The following is a 9,287-nucleotide window of genomic DNA, read 5'->3' on the forward strand; positions in this document are numbered from 1 at the left end:
GGGAACCGGTTCAAGAAGTCCTGTTCACAGTCCAACTTCAGTTTCCTTTTCCTTATTTCTTTTCTACTTGTTTTAGAATTATTCCAAGTCCTATGCATGAAATTTTCTATATTTTTAAAGGGATTAGGACATTCTAAACTCTATATAAACCATGATAATCATCTAGGTTTATTCACGGCTTTTCCATACAAAATTCAGATCTTATTGAAAGCCATCTTTAAGAGATATTTTTATTCAGGAAATCAATCTGATTTTTCTGATTTTATATTTAAGAGCACACACATAAACACAAGAGTGATTTTGGAATGTTCTCTATCTCATCAGAATTGGAGCATAATTGAAGATTCAGAAATTCTAAAAAATAGAATTCATTCATTCTTTGATAATTCAGATCTAGAAGAAAAGGGGTGAAGCGATCACACTTTGAAGGGGTCAAAGCATTTGTGGAGTGTTGTCTGATCTACCTGTAACTCTTCTATAGAGATCGAGAGTAAGCCTGAGGTCGAGAGCTGTTGGACGGGGGAGTTGCAAAGCCAGGGATTGTCAGCAATTGGTTAATAGTAGAACGATAGGGTGTGAGACTAAGTTAAAGTTCGGTATACTATGCTTCAAACATAGTGGATCGTTTATCTCAAGACTGCAAAGTCCAACGAGGTTTTTACTGTTACAATTGGTCTATTATACCAATTGGGGTTTCCTCGCTAAAATACTGGTGTCATCTCTCAAACTCTATTTACTTTACTTGTGATAATGATAATCCTCTTGCTTTTGTTGCTATTGTGAATAATGATACTTCTAAAAGTTTTTCTTTGTCTAATATAGATGACTCGGATTTTGAGGATATAACAAAACTGAATGATGAAGATTGTTACAAGGAAGCAACAAAGGAGAATTATGATAAAGCTTTCAATAAATTGTATGTTATATATGTTCAAATGAAGAAAGGCTTCAATAAGCAAGGTAGAGAATTGAAAGAAATTAAGAAGCAAAAAGATGTTCTGAAAAAGAAAGTGAACAGAAAAGGAAGGAGATTGAAGATCTTCAAGGAAAGGTAAGATTCCTAGAAGGTGAGGTAAGTCAAGTTAATTGTGCAAAAGAATCTCTTGTTTCTAAATTAGAATTTCTTGAAATTGAATTGAAAAAGTCACAACAGAAATTGATTGGATTTACTTCTGGGTAGATTAAACTTGATGAGATGATTAATGTTGGTGTAATACCCTTAATTTTAAAAGGATAGTCTCAGTATTTAATTAATTGTTTAAGTGCATTTTTAAATTCATTATTTGATTATTTGGTATTTGTTTAATTATTTAATTATTTAATTGATTATTTGTTACATGTTTATTTTCAATTAAGTAGTTAAATGTAATTTGTTGCTTTAATTGAATTATCTATTATTTGATGATGTGTAGTTTATTGGTAGAATTTGAAGATTTATTTTATTTTAAACTTTATTTAAGGATGGGCTTGGATAGTATGGATTACTTGGATAGGAGATTAAATGGGTACGGTTAATCCCCATGAATGGTTATACATATGTATATGGGTATATATGTATATAAGGTTAATTTAATTATTAATTATTAATAATAGACGTTGTGGGATAGTAGATTTAGAGATATTTATTTTAATTATATTTTCTTTTCCTTCTCTTAGTATAATTCGACTTAGGTTAAATTAGTATTGCCTATAAATATATTGTTATGTTGTCTGCCTAGGCTAAAAACCCTATTCATGATAAGTGAGGTTTGAGAGAAAAATAGAGAGAGTCAGTTAGGGTTTCGGCCATAGATTAAAGGTCGGACCAAGGAGGAGGGAACGGATTGCTTAGGGGTTGAACCAGAGCAGTAGAAGGCTTGATGATAGTCAGAAGTCGTTGGAAAAATCAGAGACGACGGTTCAAGGTTTCAAACTGAAACCTAAAGGCAAGTTCTATATCTAACTCTCTCCCTTTGACTTGTGTTCTTTACATGCCTAAAATAATTTCAGGAGTAAATGAACGTTAAATTAATCTTTGATGCATGTTAGATTCGATTAAAATAGTATGTGTATTAACAAATTTGTAATTGCTTGATTTTAAGTTTTCATGCATGAATACTTGTTTTGAATGGGTTATTTAGCACATAAAGGATTTGGATAATTTTTCTGGACTGTTTGGAACTTAGAACAGAGGGTTAGGGACCTTAACAAGGGCAATTGGAAAGTCAGAAAGTAGCCGGAGTTGAAGCAGACGATGATTACAGGGGAAGACTTGACTCCCTTTTAAAGGGAGGCGACTCCCCTTTGAAAGAAGGCAGCTCCCCCTTGTGGGGAGCCGGCTCTACTTGGTAAAAAGGCGGCTCCCCTTTGTAGGGAGCTAGCTCTACTTAATGGAGAGGCGGCTCCCTTTGTGGGGGAGGCGGCTCCCCTTCCGTGTAGTGTTTTTGACGAGTTTTGGGGCCACAGTGCTTGGATTTTTAGGTTCCAGGTTTAATTAGGAGTTATAATGGGGGTTTTAAATGATGTCTAAGGTTATATTAAAACTCTAGAGGGCATGATAATGTACAATAAACCACATGGAATTAGTATCTTGAATAATATGAAATTCTTCATTAAATTTGCATATTGTATGGGATGTGGATGATTCAATTTGCTTACCTCTATATTAGCAATTTATTTATGTATGATATAGTTTTTAATTATGTATCAGTGGTATAAAATAAGCATGTTAATTTATATATTTTTACTATGCTTATTATGGATTAATTGATGTTTATATTTATTATCTGTAGTACCAATTATTGGATTTGTGAATTGTATGCACCAGTATGGGACGGTAGCATATTAGGGACGGATTAGCTCAAAACGCTAAGTTCTACCCATTCTAATATAAGGGAATGGATTTACTAAAAAGATAAGTCCTACTTATATTCGTGTCAGGTCAACAAATAGTTGAATGACATACTTTGGTTTTAGATAGATTTTAAATATATAATTATGGTACCTCGATATGAGCTTGAGTCTCAGGTTCGACGATTAGGGAGTGTATATGCAGTGGGATGCATAGCTGGCTGTGATGGTTAGAGGTCTTACCTGTTAGGTCTAGGTACTTATGCCCACTTCAGGTGTGTTTTGCATGTTACCTACTAGTCAGGTTGATACCACCTTGTAGTCCAATGAGAGTCCCTTAGTGTGGATATATATATTTATAGACTATGTAATTATTGTTGAGTTGTTTAGGATGTATGATGAGCACTGAAAAGTGCGTATTTAATCCCCTTAAGCTCGAATATTCTAGGACCTTTATCTATCTTATTTTCCCATTTTAGACTAATTTCATATTATTGCCCTTTTCAGGCACTTATCCCCAAAATAAGTTAATTCAGCCAAATTAGAGCATAAAAGAAGCAATCTCAAGCTAAATGGAAGAAATGAGCAAAGTGGAAGCAAAGTGGTGGAAAACAGCAATTTTCGATCGATCAGACAAATTTTCGATTAATCTTCATAGTAATCGATCTAGCCTTATCAAGATGGATCGAGCCCCTTGTCCTTATCCCTAAGAATTTCCATCTTCGATCGATCCAATATTCTTTCGATCAATTGAACTTCTTTGATCTTATCCCCACCTACCACTTTTGTCTTTTTCCCAAAATATCCCAAAAATATCTCAGATTTGTATTATTCCAAAAAGGCACCACCATGGTTCGATCGATCTCATCAGAATTTGATCGATCGAACTTTCTCAAGTTAAAAAAAAAATAGAGTCCAGCTCATTAAAAGATGGCTCGTGGTGCAATCATTGAAAGAGCCCTAGTGCGCGAGGCCTAACCATTGGGTGCGACACTTGAGCTACCTATATAAGGATTTTGAGCCATTTATACAAGAGATAATAAGAAGATAGAGAGGGAGATATACAATCATAGAGAGAGAGGTTAGAAGAGTCTAGAGATTAGAGAGATACACACCATTTGGGAGTTCTTCCATTCATCTAGGGTCTCCATCAAAAAGAAGATCATTCCTACTATGGAGATGGCCCTTGAGGGTTAGATGACTACATCAATGAGTGGCTAAACATCTTCTTGCGGCTAGAGTTAGCCATAAGCGTGCCTTCTAGATCTTGGTGTTTTGTATTTTGAGGGGATTTGTGTTGTAATTCTTGTCTTGACATTTGATTTATATATGAATCTCTTTTCTACAATGATTTGTGTTATTTAATACTTCCAATTAATCATTTCATTCTACTCATAAGTCTATGTATGCTAGAATATATATTCATGTGTTTATCTCTAGGTTTTGTGTTATTAATGCATGTCTATGTGTGTTAATGCTGTGAATCTAGAGATTATCAAGGCATGGTGCTTTAATGGAATACTCTTGTGGTTTGTTTGATGGTTCATACTCATTTCTTAATGGATTATGTCTCTACCTTAGTTTAATTAGTTTAATTTTCATGGCCCTAGTTTAGTTGTAGTGTAGTTGCCTTACTTTCTTAAATGGGAGGACAATCCATGCTTGTTGTTTGATGTTCCATGCTTATAAATGCAAGCAGTATAATTCTCTAGCTTGTTAATGTGTTTTGGTTGTGAGCTTAAAGAAATGAATAATGGCTTAGTTTAATATATTGTGCTATTCATTAGGTTGTCTAGATAATGTATACTTAATTAGTCATCCATGTTTGTTGATTCAATCAATCACACATATTAGTATTACAACATATATTTCCCCTTATTCATTACACATTGAGTATCTAGAAAGGTGATGTTTAGTGGTGACCTCTAAATCCCAAGATCCCTCTATCATGTTCTCTACCCTTTTATTTACTTTAATTGCTTTGTATTGAATTTGTTTAACATTGTAGTTTAATTAACCAATCAAACCACCTTTTGATTACTCGACCTACTAATCCGACCTTGTTTCCATATCAATATTGCTTCCAATCCCTTAGGACGATCCCTACTCACCCTAACTATATTAGTAGTTAGAGGTAGTAGTGGTACTTTATAAATTCAAACTTGGCCACTCTTTAACACGTTTTAACTGGTTGTCCACGACACACACCAATATACATGTGTATCGGGTCTCTGTTTAGATTGTAGTAGAGTAGAACTTGCTCGTGGGCCTGACCCACTATCATTTTTCTCAGGTGTTCGACAGTTCTAGTCTTAGAGCTTGATTGTGCTGAGCAGACACAGTCACTCACTCCTCCGACTATATAGGACTTTTCTTTATGCTTTAGTTTTGGATTTCATTTTAGTTATTTGATTTTCCAATTGGGATATTATTAGGGGTCCACTAGATGGATTCCTGAGTTGTAGTTGTATTGGAGGTTTGGATTATATATATTTTTTAATACTTTGAGGATTTATTATTTAGAATTCTTTCAACTTAATTATTTATTTCTTATATTCTTTTTGTATTCTATGCTTATTTATGTACTTAATTGTCTGGTATCCCTCGGATCTGTGCTCAGACTTGATCACCCGTGGCTCTAGAATCGAGGGGTATCACAGTTGGTATCAGAGAACTCCAGGTTCAGTGTCTCTAGGGTTATTTCATAATAAGACTTCCACGTAGTGTATTCTCTTATTTAGAGTTTAAGTTAGGATTCGTTGTATTTCTTTACGGTTCGCTTAGAACATACTGATGTCAATTTTATTCTATAATTTTAGAATGTTTGGTACTAGGAAAAGGATATGGTCCGCGATGAAAGCAAAGAAGGATTCAAAGAAGAAAAAGATTACTCCGACGATTCCCATGCGAAGGTAGACCAGGAAGGTAGAATTAGAGACCAAGGAATTGTTTCCAATAAATGTTGTTTCGGAGTATAAGCCAAGGAAAATTTCTTATGTGCGGGATTAGCCACCATACTATAGACCCAACATAACTTCGATGGTACTTGAAGCTGAGTCAAGTGGAGAGGAAGACCCCGAAGAAGACCATAATGGAGGAGATACCAGAGCATCCAAGAAGGAGGATACCGGAGTTCAAGGATGAATGCTCTTTTAAGAGTAAATTTATTTATTTATTTATTATTATTATTATTATTTTTTACTAGTAGTAGTGGAGGTATTATTAAAAGTGTAGTACTGATTTTATCACGTACACTGGTAGTATTTTAAAGAATATATTACGATTATTCTTTTGGAAGTTTCTGGTTTAAAGAAGTTCTTAATAAAGTGAACTGGTGGTTTTGATATCTCAGTTGTGTTTCATGAGAGCATTTTTGTAATATTGATATAGACGGTTTTCTTAAACTGTATTAGAATGTGTAGGTTTCGATAATAAAGGAATATCACAGTGGAGTGGTTAGTATTTGGATAAACAAACAAATATTTGCTTATAGGTACATTGGATTGAGACGGGATGATTACCAATAAGTTTATAAAAGAAACTTATGGGAATCAATTCTGTTAGTTTGATTGTAAAGAAGGTAGTTTCGCACCTTCAGGGGTAGTTACTACACTTGTGGAGAGCTTAGACACACTTCCAAGTAGTGTCCTAAAGTAGGACAGGGACAGGGACAGGGACAGCATGTGTAGCAGGGATAGAGAGCACTAGTACCTTTACCTTTTCCATAGATTCCACGGATTCAGTGACAGAAATATCCGGCTTTACCAGCACCGCCACAGCTTCAGGGACAGGCACCGTAGCAGTTGCATTATAGCAGGGTGTTCAACCCCATGCCACAGGATGTTCAGGCACCTTAGGTTGTTGAGGGTATATTTCCTATTCATACTACAAATGGTTGTGTTTTATTTGATACGGGTGCTATACATTTATTCGTGTCTGAATCTTTTGTTGCATTATCTGGGATGATGACGCGAGTATGCGATAGACCTCGTGGTATTTCTGCACCTTTTGATGATACTGCTATTTTACATAAGAGTGATGGGCCTGTGATACTGGATATTGGTAGACTCAGATTTCTAGCCAATCTATTGGTCCTGGACATACACATTTATGATGTGATACTTGGGATGGATTGGTTATCTCATTACCATACCCAAGTTAATTGTTATGATAGGTCTATTATATTCATTATACCTGGTTAGGATATGTACGTCATCACTATGCCACGTTTTAACGGGGTTTTTAGCACCTATTTGTTCTATGTGGAGGAGGAGACTAAGGAGGAGATTACTGTGTCACTGGATAGTATGCCAGTTGTACAGGAATTTTTAGATATTTTTCAAGAGATTCTAGGGTTGCCACCTAGTCGAGAGATAGACTTTGTGATAGACTTAGCTATAAGCACTACGCCTATTGCTTGGGCACCATACAGGTTGGCACCAGTGGAGATGCGAGAGCTAAGGGATCAGATTCAGCAATTACTCAGCCAGGGTTTTATTCATAGGAGTACTTTACCTTGGGGAGCACCAGTTTTGTTTGTGAAGAAGAAGGATGGTTCATTTCGCTTGTGTATAGATTACAGAGAGTTGAACAAGGTTACTATTCGAACAAGTATCCTTTACCTAAGATCGATAATCTTTTTGATCAGTTGAAGGGAGCTACATATTTCTCTAAGATTGATCTCCGTTCCGGATATCATCAACTTTAGGTTAGGGAGCAGGATGTTCCTAGGACAATGTTTCTTACTAGATATGGTTCTTATGAGTTTCGTGTCATGCCTTTCGGATTGACTAATGCGCCAGCAGTCTTCATGGATTTAATGAACAGAGTCTTCAGGGCTTACTTAGATTAATTTGTCATCGTCTTTATTGATGATATTTTGATTTATTCTAAGTCGGAGGATGATCATACTAGACATCTTCGCACAGTGTTGTAAATGCTTCGTGAACACCAATTATATGCCAAGTTCAAGAAATGTGAATTTTGGTAGTGGGAAGTGAAGTTTTTGGGTCACGTAGTGTCAGAAAGGGGAATAACGGTAGATTTAGCCAATATTTCAGCAGTGGTAGAGTGGGGACAGCCTACTTCACCTACCAAGATTTTAAGTTTTCTCGGATTGGCAGGATATTATTGTAGGTTCATTCAGGGGTTCTCGAAGATAGGGGGACCACTCACTCACTTAACTAAAAAGGGGCTACAGTTTATGTGGGATGAATACTGTTAGAAAGCTTTTGATGAGCTAAAGAGCAAGTTGACTTCTGTACCGATTTTGTCTACTCCACAAAGTGGGATAGAGTATCTTGTTTACATAGATGCTTTTTTGTAAGGTTTTGGGTATGTTTTGATACTGGATGAACGACCAATTTCGTATGGATATCGTAAGCTTAAACCTCATGAGCTTAATTATCCAACACATGATTTGGAGTTGGAAACTGTGGTCTTTGCTTTACGTATTTGGAGGCATTATCTGTTGGGAAAGTCCTTCAGATTATTTAGTAATTACAAGAGTCTGCAGTATTTATTCACTCAGCGGGAGCTGAATATGAAATAGCGTAGATGGTTAGAGTTTGTGAAAGACTTTCATTTCTCTATACAGTACCATCCAGGGAAAGCGAATGTGGTGGTAGATGCACTCAGTCGTTGACCCTATATGAGTCTTTTTGCTTTATTCACCACTGAGTGAAATGCTTTGATGATAGTTGATGAGTTGTCTGATGCTTTTATGGCTTGCATGGTAGTTACACCTTCTATCATTCATAAGGTCTTAAAGGCATAACTCACAGATCAGCAGTGCATTGACAAAGTTGCAGAGATAGCTTCTGGGGAGGTTCCATTTTACTATGTTGGGACTGATGGAGGTTTGAGGTATTTAGTAGTACCTTTTGCTGAGGATTTGAGGAAGGATGTGATGACTGAGACTCATCATTCTGAGTTTTCTGTTCATCCAGGAGGAGACAAAATGTATCCGGATATGAAGCGGCAGTTTTGGTGGGCAGGTATGAAAAAGGACATTGCAATTTTTGTCTCTCAGTATAGTACTTGTCAGATGGTCAAGATTGATTATCAGACGCCTCCAGGATCTCTACAGCCATGGTGTGTAGTCGTCAGTTGCACCAAAAGTTTACAAAAGATGTTGAACTAAGAGTGTGAGTGTGCAATGTGGCCAAGTTTTAAATTTATAAAAGCCACCAGTACCTCTAACTAAAAATATAGCTAGGGTGAGTAGCGAACGTCCCAAGGGATTTGTGGCTACCGTTACAATGGAAACAATATATAGGGTTAGTAGGTCGAGTGATCAAAGATTGGTTGGATTGATTGATTAAGCTATTATGTAATTGAAATTAAAGTAAACAAAATTCAATGATTAATAAAGTAGAGAAAGATATAGAGGGGAGGACTTGGGGTACTAGAGCTCACCACTAAGCTTGACTTCACTAGACACAAACAATTGTATATTA

This window comes from Cornus florida, unplaced genomic scaffold (genome assembly GCF_030987335.1).
Source record: "Cornus florida cultivar Cherokee Brave unplaced genomic scaffold, ASM3098733v1 CherokeeBrave_3.0.0_Hap2_Chr02, whole genome shotgun sequence".
Taxonomy (NCBI): Eukaryota; Viridiplantae; Streptophyta; class Magnoliopsida; order Cornales; family Cornaceae; genus Cornus; species Cornus florida.